The sequence below is a fragment of the Panthera tigris genome, chromosome D1, assembly GCF_018350195.1.
Source record: "Panthera tigris isolate Pti1 chromosome D1, P.tigris_Pti1_mat1.1, whole genome shotgun sequence".
Lineage (NCBI taxonomy): Eukaryota > Metazoa > Chordata > Mammalia > Carnivora > Felidae > Panthera > Panthera tigris.
The window spans coordinates 9,938,224-9,950,508 of NC_056669.1; the positions used below are offsets into that span (position 1 = coordinate 9,938,224).

The 12,285-nt window shown below is 42.3% G+C and overlaps 1 protein-coding gene and 1 pseudogene across 3 annotated transcripts in view; one reads left to right on the forward strand and one right to left on the reverse strand.

Annotated features, from left to right (window-relative positions):
- Positions 1–12,285, reverse strand: part of ALG9 (ALG9 alpha-1,2-mannosyltransferase) — a 105,480-nt gene that overhangs the window by 15,720 nt on the left and 77,475 nt on the right. The gene's annotated exons all lie outside the window — the stretch shown is intronic.
- On the forward strand, positions 3,122–3,871 carry LOC102960965 (annotated as a pseudogene).

Genomic DNA, 12,285 nt, shown 5'->3' on the forward strand with positions numbered 1-12,285 from the left:
ATCTACACACCTCTGTATGTGTATAATGATTTTTTTTTTTTTTACACTCAAAGACAAGTTGGCTTGAATTCTTCACTTCTAACACTATAGCTGCTGTTCTAAATTTCTTACCATCAACAGTTTTAATATGTTAAGCACGACTGGGTCATTTTGAACTGTTTTAGTGTTGCTGGAAAAAGGGAAATCAAATTGGTTATTTGCCTTTGTGAAAGAAAAGAGCAGTTGAGCACTGGAATAATGTGTGCGTGTACACTCACAGACCTGGAAACAAAGATCAGACTGAAATACAAATGAGAACAAAACTAATGTCTATCAAAACTCCTACAACAATGTCTGTAATGATGTGAAACGCCAAAGTATTGCCCTAGGGAAGCACAGGAAGCATAATTTAGGGAGACACAAAATACGTGCCTCAGTCATGGAAGCCGACTTCCCCTCTCCCAGTGAGAAAGTCACTCAACCAATTCAAGGATGAAATAGACGTGGACAAAGCAATTGCCTGAATAGCATAATTAGCTGACAGCTCAGAATGTTTTCTAACTCAATTACCAGCCCTATTTATCAGGGCCAGGCCACGCTCTGCCATGGAGATTTCAATCTGCCCTTGCTGACGTCAATGGAAGACTGCCTGACAGTTCAAAAGGCATAAATGAAATGCTGGGTCAATTTTTCACGTTAAAAACAAAACGTCCTAGTCCTCAGATTTTCTCTTTTATTTTTATCTATCCATCCATCCATCCAAACATCAATATCCCCGTGAACCTATAGTCTAAATACATCACCAGTTCTTTTTTAAAGCTGGCTTCCTCTCTTGGTCTCCATCTCTTGCTCTCCTGCACTCAGTTCATATTTCAGTGACTGATTTTCTGCAGTAGAGTGGGCCGTTCACAGCTATCTCTAGTTCTGAAGAGATCTCAGAATCCCATCAAGGTTTAATTTTAGCCACCCTCAACCTACAGTCCCATATCAAGCAATTTAAGAGCTTATCAAAAAGCTGGTATGCATCAAAAATGTAACAGTTCTGGGGCACCTGGGTGGCTCAGTTGGTTAAGCATCTGACTTTGGCTCAGGTCATGATCTCACAGTTTGTGAGGTCGAGCCCTGCGTCTGGCTCTGGGCTGACAGCACAGAGCCTGGAGCCTGCTTCAGACTGTCTCCCTGTCTCTCTGCCCGTACCCCACTCACACTCTGTCTCTCTCTCAAAAATAAATATTTTTTTTAAATGTGACAGTTCTTTGATACTCTTAAGTAGGAAATGGGTTGAGGGACACTAATGTTTAGTCAGTACTGCGGAGTAGACATTTATCTCTTTTCCCAATAAGAGAGATGGACACAGGAGTTATGTGCTGGGTGCCATACTCCACTAGAACACCAGTCTCTTGAAGGCAGAACTTCATCTAAGTGCTCAGTCTCCAGTTTTTAGGATGGTACCACAGAAAGAACTCAGTAAATCCTCTTCTGTGGGTGAAAGAATGACTATGCCCTGCCTCTTAAATGTGAGCATCTACTCTCACTTCCCTCACTTCAGGCAATATTCATCTTCTAAAAGAAAAAGCAATTATCAAAAGTAATACAAAGCTTTTTTTTTCCTCTTCTCTTCCCAAACAATTCAGTCCTAAAGACATCAGATTGGTCTCTACAAAGCAGGAGCCTATAGTAGGAGGGTGGGGGAGGGCAGAAGCTATGATGGCCCATGGGATGTTCCAGCACAACTGACATGTAGAGGGCATCCATATTAGCAAAGAAAACATTAATGCAAAAGGTCAAGTAACCTCTCCAGGTCTCTGTTAATGTAAGATTTACTGAATGAAACTTTATTTCCAGCAGGCATGTCCAACAGACCCTTGACACTCAATAAATAGATATATTCCCAGTTGCAACCTCCAAAGATCCCTATCATGATCTGCAAGTTCACTGAGACACAAAGTGTACTCACAGCACTTCAAGACTGGTGTACAACTGATTCATGGCCCTGGTCGGTCACTTGACATAATACCATAACCTCTTGATAGTCACCTTTAAACAAAAATTCAGAATGAGGGGACTGAGAAAGAACTAGTATTAGGCAACTGGCCATTTTCTGACCTTTAGTCCCACCAAGGTGCTGGGAAAATGCTCTACACTCATCTGTTTTCTGTTTGATGGCTACTTAGATATGAAGGCATTATATGCTACACGCACCATTCTTGTGCAGAAGACACTACACAGCGTTCAAAAATGTTTCTGTGTCTCCTCTTTGGACCTCCTTTGGGCTATTTCTACGTGAGAACTAGTAGGTAACATTGGAAGCCACTTTAGGTAGAGGATTATTCCAGGGATGCAAAGATGGTTCAATATTCACAAATCAATCAATGTGATATACCACATCACCAAAATGAAAAAAGCACATGATCATCTCTATAGTTGCTGAGAAAGCAACTGATAAAATTCGACATCCAATCATGATGAAAACTCCCAACAAAGTAGGTTTAGAGATAAAAATCCTTTGACACAATGAAGGCCATATATGAAGACCCCACTGCAAGGCGGAGGCCCACGTGGGGCTGTTGCTCAGCAGGCCCGACCTGGCTTTAGGCCCAGGGCCTCCCAGCCGGGGATTCGGCACCTGCACCCACGCAGCCGCTGCCAGCTCTCGAGGTGCACCACGGCCCCCACTGCAGCATTCTACCTGGGTGGCTGGGCAGTCCGTGGGCAGCAGCGAGGCCACGCTGACCGACTATGGAGGAGCAGCAGAGCACAATGAGCTGGAGGCTCTCGAGTCCATCCACCCCGACTCCTTTCACAGGCAAGGGTCTCTCAGCTACCCCCTCAAGCCCCAGTTCTGTTCATGTTCTCTCTCACCAGCAGTACAGCTGTGCTGTGAGGACAGGAAGGGGATGAGTGAAGAGCAGCTTGAGAGTGTCATTAACCAGTAGTATCAGAAAATCCACCCAGTTTCACCATTACTCTGACATCTGAGGCCTGAGAAAATGAAGAAACTGTCCAGGCTACTCCTCAAGTTAACATACAGTTAAAAATACCTAGATGAAGCCCCTCTATGAAATAATCTCCCAAGAAAATCTACAAGACAATGATGGCTCAGACATTTTAACACAATTAGCATTACAGGCAGAAGGAAACTATGGTATGGTGATAATCTTTAGGGACAGCTGTGTGAGAAAAACTAAATGAAACAGATCAAATAAAAACCAGAAGAGGGGCGCCAGTGGGGCTCATTTAGTTAAGCATCTGACTCTTGATTTTGGCTCCGGTCATGGTCTCATGGCTCATGGGCTCCAGCCCCGCATTGGGCTCAGTACTGACCATGCAGTGCCTGCTTGGGATATTCTCGCGCTCTCTCTCTCTCTCTGCCCCTGCCCAGTTCACATATGCTCCCTCTCTCAAAATAAATAAACATTTAAAAAGAAACTGGAAGAGAAGAAACAAAACAGAAAAAGAAGCAGACAAAGCTGAAAGGCAATTATTTCATGGCACTCCTGTTACAAATGAGAAGTTGGAAGGCCAAGTTTGATGCAGAACTCTTAGAAATTAAAAAGAAATGAATGCAAGAAGGAGAATGAGCAGGAAAGAATAAATTAAGTGGGAAACAGCTATGTGAAACACTGAAACAGATCATCATCTTGACACATCTGATACCCAGTTTGCAGAAGATGCTGCAAGCAGTAGACGCGGATGAACCTCGCAGGAAATGGAGGACTTGGAGCCAGAGGAGGACAAGGATGACTCAGACTACAATCGTGCTGACCCAGAAGACACTGATCTGACAGACGAGTGGACTATCCCTAACTGCAGAGAGCCCAGACTACCACAGCATCTGTGGCTGTGCTGAGGTGTTGATCTTTTACTCTGAGAAAAAATACTTTTCAAGAGAATATTCATCTGATAGCTCTCATCATTCAGCTTAATAAACTGACCTTAAAGTTCAACAAAAAAAAAAGAGAGAGAGAAAGAAGAAAAAAAAAAAAAAAAACCCCACAGCTAATATCACTCTCAGTGGTGAAAAACAGAGCTTTTCCTCTAAGATCATGAACAAGACAAGAATGTCCACTCTCACCACTTTTATTCAACACAGTACTGGAAGTCCTAGGCACAGCAACCAGACAAGAAAAATAAAAGGCATCCAAATTGGTAAGGAAGAGGTAAAACTTTCACCATTTGCAGGTGACATGATACTGTACACAGAAAATCCTAACAACTCTGCCAAGAAACTACTAGAGTAATAAATAAGTTCAGTAAAGTGGCTGGATATAAAATTAATACCCAGAAATCTATAGCATTGCTATACACTAATAACAAAGTAGCAGAAAGAGAAATTAAGAAAATAACAGCATTTACAACTGCATCAAAAATAATAAAATACCTAGGAATAAACTTAGTCAAGGAGAAAAAGACTTACATCCAAAAAACTATAAAACCGTGATCAAAGAAACTGAAGAGGATACAAACAAATGGAAATATCTACTAGGTTCATGTATTGGAAGAATTAACACTGTTAAAATGTCCATACTACCCAAAGCAATTTACAGATTCAATGCAATCCCTATCAAAATGCTAACAGCATTTTTCATAGAATTAGAACAAATAATCCTTAAATTTGTATGGAACCACAAATGACCCCAAATAGTCAAAGCAATCTTGATAAAGAAAAACAAAAGTGGAGTAATCAAAATTCCAGACTTCAAGTTACACTACAAAGTTCCAGTAATCAAAACAGTATGGTACTGGCACAAAAACAGACACACAGATCAATGGAACTGAATAGAAAACCCAGAAATAAACCCACGCTTATACAGTCAATCTTTGGCAAAGGAGTCAAGAAAATACAATGGGGAAAAGACAGTCTCTTCAACAAATGATGCTGAGAAAATTGGATACATATATACAAAAAGAGGAAGCGGGACCACTCTCTCACGTCATACACAAAAATAAACTCACCATGGATTAAAGATCTAAATCTGAGACGTGAAACTATGAAAATCCTAGAAGAGAGCACAGGCAGTAATTTCTCTGATATCAGCTGTAGTAACATTTTTCTAGATAGGTCTCCTGAGGCAAGGGAAACAAAAACAAAAATAAACTATCAGGACTACAGTAAAATAAAAAGCTTTTGCACAGCAAAGGAAATCATCAACAAAACAAAAGGGCAACCTATGGAATGGGAGAAGATGTTTGTTAATGATATATCTGATAAGGAGTTAATATCCCAAATATATAAAAAACTCATATAACTAAACATCAAAAAAAAAAAAAATTTAAAAAGGGGCAGAGGACCTGAATAAATATTTTCCAAAGATGACATCCAGATGGCTAAGAGACACAGGAAAATATGCTCAACATCACCCATCATCGGGGAAATGCCTTATCAAACCACAATGACATGTCACCTCACACCAGTCAGAATGGCTAAAATAAAAAACACTAAAAACAAGTGTTGGCAAGGATGTGTAGAAAAAGAGATCATTATGCACTGTTGGTGGGAAAGTAAAGTGGTGCAGCCACTGTGGAAAATAGTATGGAGGTTCCTCAAAAAATTAAAAATAGAAATACCATATGATCCAGTAATTCCACTACTGGGTATTTACCCAAAGAAAACAAAAACACTAATTCAAAAAGACAGATGCACCCCTAAGTTTACTATAGCATGGTTTACAATAGCCAGGATATGCAAGCAGCCCAGGTGTCCATTGACAAATGAATGGATGAAGAACATGTGTTGCATATATACACAAGGGAATATTATTCAGCCATAAAAATGAAATCTTGCCAGGGCACCTGGGTGGCTCAGTTGGTTGAGCATCTGACTCTTGATTTCAGCTCAGGTCATGATCCCAGGGTCATGGGATTGAGTCCCACATCAGGCTCTGAGCGGAGCATAGAGCCTGCTTAAGATTCATTCTCTCTTCTACTTCCCCTCTACCCCACTCACATGCTCTAATTTAAAAAAAAAAAAAAAAAAAGTAAACTTCAATGAAATCTTGCCATTTCTGATGACATGAATAGAGCCAGAGGGTATAATGCTAAACAAATAAGTCAGTCAGAGAAAGACAAATACCCCATGATTTCTCTTATGTGGAAGTTCAAAAACAAATGAACAAAGGAAAAGAGAGAGAGACACAACCCAAGAAATAAACTCTTAACACTATCCAGAACACACTGATGGTTACCAGAGGGGAGGTGGGGGATGGGTCAAATAGGTGCTGGGGACTAAGAGCATACTTACTGTGATGAGCAATGAGTCATATATAGAATTACTGAATCACAATCATACTGTCCATTTTTGAAAGTAATCTAACACCATGTGTTAACTATACTGGAATTAAAATTAATTTCATTTTTAAAAAGAGATGTGGATTTACACAATGGACTATGTTACACAGCCACAAAAAAAAGGAGGAGACTGTTCCATTTGAGACAACATGGATGGACCCAGGGGGTACTATGCTAAGTGAAGTAAGTCAGAATGAGAAAGACAAATAACATATGATTTCACTTATATGAGCAATCTAAAAAATAAAACAAATGAATAAACAAAAAGCAGAATCTGACCTATAAATATGGAGAATAAACTGATGGATGCCAGAGGGAAGGTGGGTAAAGGGGATAGGCAAAACGAGTGAAGCTGAGTGGGAGATACAGGATTCCAGTTATGGAATAAACAAGTCACAGGAATAAAAGGCACAATATAAGGATACAGTCAATGACATTGTAATAGTGATGTATGGTGACAGATGGCAGTTTCACCTGTGGTCAAAGTAGAAATAACGTATGACCTTATCCAAGTGTGAACTTGTACACCTGAAAACTAATGTAACATTGTATGCCAAATCAAACTAAAAAAAAAAGAAAAAGAAAATGAAATTCATCAAATAATGGATAAATATTTTTCTGAGACCTTACTATGTGCTAGGAGTTACAGAGATTCAGTAAGAGTTGTGGTTTCTAACTCTCAAGGAACTCAGAGTTAAGACCTCTGATGAGACCAGCTGCTTGGTCTAAGCCAGTTAAAAGCAGTGGCAGTCCTGAAAGACTGTATATACTTTTCAAATCTGAGAGTCTCTATAGTATGGACTTGGAGCACCGATGGTCTGTACACAGTCTCTTTCTAGAGAACGAATTTCACAACAACGGGAAGCACACTCTCCGAGCTTCAGAAACACACACACACACACACACACACACACACACACACACACACACACAGGTTTGTCCTTCTTAAAATGTCAGCAGATCTCAATGATAAACAGCTCAAGACTACAATGAGGAAAATGCTGCTGTGTTCTGAAACCAAAGCTAGCCTGGAGTAGCTCTGCCAGATCAAAGTCTCAGCTAAGTATCTGGGAGAAGATAACACAAAACCAAACAAAAAGGAAAGGCCAAGAACTGATAAAGAAACAAAAAGTATTGAGAACAATGAACTACCAAGAATCACACAAGTTCAGAAACTCTGATCTCTTCTTCCTTATGATTTCTCAGTATTCTTGACATAGATGAAGGAGCTGGAGGTACGACCATGATTGATGGGTGGGGAAAAGACCAGAGCACTTCAGTTACTGCCTGGGAGGAAGAACTAATTCTACCCCAAGGACTTGAACATCATCTGAAGCATGTCAAAGTGTTGGCCTGAAACCAAATTCTGCCATAGGGTGTAGTCTCCCTTTCCATCTGGGTAACACAAAGCTGCAGATGAACAGCCTGCTGGGCTATTTTGTGCACCACAGGTCTCTTCTACAAGACATCTCCTTTAAAAAGCAAAATTTCAAAAACTATTCAATTTGGATGAAGAATGGCATCAAAAGAGCTGTGATGGTTTTAAAACACGTCCATAAATCCTTTGATATTTCTCCCATCAATAGGGAAAGTCTAATTCCTCTCCCCTCAAACTTGGGTTATTGGAATGGCTTGCTGTCTATGAACAGAATGAGACAAGAGTGATACACTGTATGAATTCCAAGACTAGGTCATCAAAAACGTTATATCTCTTGAGATACTAGCTTTTGGAAGCCAGCCACCATGCTGTGAAGAAGCGTGGGCCACATGGTGAAGCCACATGTAGATGTCCTGGCCAACAGCCCAAGCTGAGATCTAGCCAGCATCAACTGCTAGACATGTGAGAAGGCCTTCCCAACGCCTCCATCCAGCCCGAACCACCGTCTGATGGCCAATGCATAAAGAACTCTGAGCAGCTGAAGAACTGTCTGGCTGAGCCCAGTCAACTCCAGAACACGAGAGAAAACAATAATCAGTAAGTGCTATTCTTTCATACTGCTAAGCTTAGGATGATTTGTTATACCACCACAACTAGAACAAGGGCTTCCAACTAATTTGCCCTTTGCAGTGATTCTCTATGATCTCCCAGAAATAAACAGTTCTGCTTATGCTGGGGTTAGGGACAGAGGACACCATGGCTGCCATCAACCAGACTACCACACAGGACCAAAATGGATACAGGTGTCATGGCCTCTTCAGGCCTCAGGGCTGCTGTATTCACTTCTACTTGGAGGCTAAAAGAAGACTCATAGTCTCAGTAAACAATCTCCACAACAGGTAAAGCTCAGTGGCCACTGAGAATCCTGTGCTGGGCATTGAAAGAACACACACAGCAGAGGCTATCAGGACTAGGGAAGGCCCCTCTCCTACTGGACCCGAGGGGGTTAACTTTCAACTCCCGACTTGCATCTCTTCTTCTAGAACTATACATTCGCAGGGCTTTGAAATCCTGCCCTTTTTAAGTCTCCCCAAATTATCCCCAGCCCCTCATCAGGCAAACCTAAAATTCAGTTAGATGAGGCTAACACATCCAAAACAAGGAAAAGGAAATCTCATAATCCAAAAACCAAAGGTTTCAAGCAAAGCAGCCAGACAAAAGGGACCCATAACAAAGGAGGAAAGTGTGGGTGGAAAGCAGCCGCGTGAAGCAGTGACAGGGCCTCCCAGCTTGTTTCTAAAGCCACACACAGGCAGGCCCTGGTGTGCAGGAGGCCAGCTCCAACATCCTGGAGAGGCACTTCCCACCAGACTCCTACACCACACTTAGGAGGAACCCACCATTGAGCCGGTAGTTTACAACACTCTCCCTTCACTCCTCTCTGGGGAACCTCAGAGTAGGCATTACATCCACCCACTTGTCGAGCTATTTTATACAAGCAGCAATTATATCATGCTTCAAAGAAGGAAAAAAAATCCTCTCTTATTTTAGCAAGTATGTAATATGAGATGGCCATAGAGTAACAAATGTGTCTGGTTTAAAAAGTGATCTTGTTGACTAGTTTTGATTCCATATCCTAGGAGTCAGAGAAGCCTTATAAAACTAGCCAGACGCAGACATGGCCAACTCAGGGAGAGGAGAGGAAGGCACAGCTTGGTACCAGCTGTAAGCAAGGCGGGGGGACAATAGAAATGGTTAAGATCTTAGGCCTGGGTCCCATCTCAGACTAACAGGTTCTGGGATCTCTAGGCCTCTCATAAAGCAGAGAAGCAGCCTGTTGGTAAAGAATGGACATCTGGACTGGCATTCGCCCAAACGGGCTAAGCACATTTAGTCCTCTTTACGGAGTCATTCTTCACTAGCCCAACAGTAAAGGCCTTACTTATCTTCCAACAATTTCCACGGAAAACAAGCCCATGTAGTCACAGATACTCAGAATGTCTAAATGTATACCAGTCACCATATCGTTCTAATCATCTTTAAGCTACCTCCCCCTGGAGCTGAGTCTCCACCCAGGAGGGTATTCTGATGTGCCTGTACGGTCTTCAAACTACCCAGGCTGTTTCCCTTGCAGATGGCCGAGACCTAACCTAGGCTACAATACCAAGGAGGGTCAGCAGATTAAGTCAAATAACTTAATTATGGGAAAATCCACAGTAAACATGAATATGGGGCAAAGGAACCATACATGCTCCATTCCTCATCCTGCTTTTTGGGGCAAGCCCTGTATTCCGGTCACACTAAATAAACCATATGTCTTGATTTGCCCAGGACAGGACACCTTTAATTTTCAAAAGCATTTGGATTTGGATGATCTATTATAGAGCACTTTACCTAAAGGCCAATTTAAGCCAGTGAAAGAGGTCAATTAAATTTTTCTTGACTAAACCCTCAGGCGCTTCATCCAAAAGGCTTCTTTTTTATCTTTCCACTTGCGCTCGTGATTTCTTCTCCGTGAATTATGGAAGTGGTGCTGCCCTCTTTACCACTGGTACAAATCCTCCTTTTCCTTTAAGCCTCAGCTCAGGAACCACGTCCTCCGGGAAGCTTCTCAGTATACTCCTACCTCCACAGACAGGCCTCTCCTTTCTTAGAAGGTCTAGCATTACAACCTGGTACCTTTCTATGGTCTTAATACTATTTTCAAGTTGTTTTTGCGTGTGTAACTACACAAGTTGTAAGTTATTTAAAGGGCAAAATCTGTGTCTAATTACTTCTTTCACATCCCTTAAAAAATCTAGCTCTGTGACAGAGACATACTGTCTCCTGATTTCCAAACCTGCCTAACCAGCTGGCTCTGAGTCTCCAGGTGCCTCCTTCTGCTGACTCCTTCTCCCATAGTGCCCTGAACTCTCCTTTAAAGCAGCTAACACAGGTTGTAATTATATATTGATCTGGATGGTTTTTTGTTCAATGGTAGCCTCCCTGTTATATTGTAAGGTGTGTGTACTGTTTGTCACTATATACCTAAGATCCATGACAGTGCCTGGCAGTGTTTAAAAAATATCTGATTGGATGCATGTCAGATGACCAGACAGACAGATGGATAACGGAAGAAAGAAAAAATTGATCTCAAACTATAAATATAAAGGAAGCAGATTTCAGTTTTAGGGACTTAAACATCTAAGATAATCTTACATTTCTAAAAGATCACCTGGCAGTAGGTCACAGACTTATTAAAACCTCCCTTCCTCAGAAAGAGCTAGAGAACAGTTAGGCCTACAGCCCCATCCAGTCTAGGGTCTAAGACACGAGTGGCCATTTGGTGCAGATGGTACTGTACTTCTCCTTGCTACAGAAATTGCTCCCATACACAAACCACGGTCTCAAGCAGAAGAGGAAATGTAACATCCCCAGTGAACAGGTGGGAAGGCATCCAGGATCAAGGTCCTACAAGCATTTCAGACACCACCTCAGCGCGTTATCTCTGGGGCCCACAGCCTCTGACAGTCCAACTTAATTGTCCCAAGTCAGCAACATGAGATGTCATGGTGTTGACAGTTATAAATTGCTGTGGCAAAACTAGGCTGTGGGATCCCACTGTTTTTGCGGTTAGATCAATGTATATTGGGAAGTGCTGTCTAAGAGAGAATAATCAGCATAATTTTGGAACACTATACTGCCTGCTAATTAATGGAAAGGCCTGACATTTACATAATGCTTTAGAATTTACAAATACTTTCATATTTGCGCTCTCAATTGATCCTTACTACACCCCCATAAAGTAGCGGGCAGCCAGGATTAAATGCACCTGTCCTCTGACCCCTTGCTCTTTTCACCACACTCTGCACACCTTCAAGTGAACTGTACCTTTTCAGTTCTTAAACCAACAGATTTTCTTCTTTTTCAGCATATCATCATGAAGAGAATGCCAATTTATGGGAAATGAGTACAATTTATGGGAAGTGAAAAACCCCAGAAGGCATTCCCCAGTCAGCTCCCTCCCTCCCCCCGCACTAGCGGTGTGATGGGTGAGCTGGGCAGGCTTGCGGAGGGGAAATGAAGCAGCAGCAGGGACCCACCCACCACCCACCAACAGGAGAAACGAGATGCCCTATCAGCTTAAGGTCTGTCTCTCCAGCAAGTTGTGCTCAAACTTGCAAAACCTTCTGCTCGGGGACCAGCCCAGCCAGAGCAAGCAATCCCCAACAATGACTAGGACTGCGCTTCTAATACAGCAAAGGAAAATGTTAAAAGCTTGATAGAGGCCACTGGGGAAAGCTGCGCGATACTGGGAAAAATTCTGACCTCATCTTCCAGACACTATATATCTCCTGAGTCTATCAGTCCTCGGCAGTCGAGTTCACACCCTCGCTGCCTCTCATCTAGCCAACCAGAATAGTCTCCTATCCTGTTTCTGTGCCTCCAACTTTCCCTCCTTCCAGTCCGCCACCCACACTATCACCAATGCAATCCTCACGTCACCTCCTCTTGGGATCTTCCTCAGCCTCTCCCACCCGAGCCTTTTTGGAATTGCCCATCCCTTCTACGCCTCCATGGCACTTCTCTGGTGTAGTGTTTCTCCCCAGATGTACCAAAGTCCCCAAGGCAGCCGTCTTCTCTGCACACAGTCTCAAATC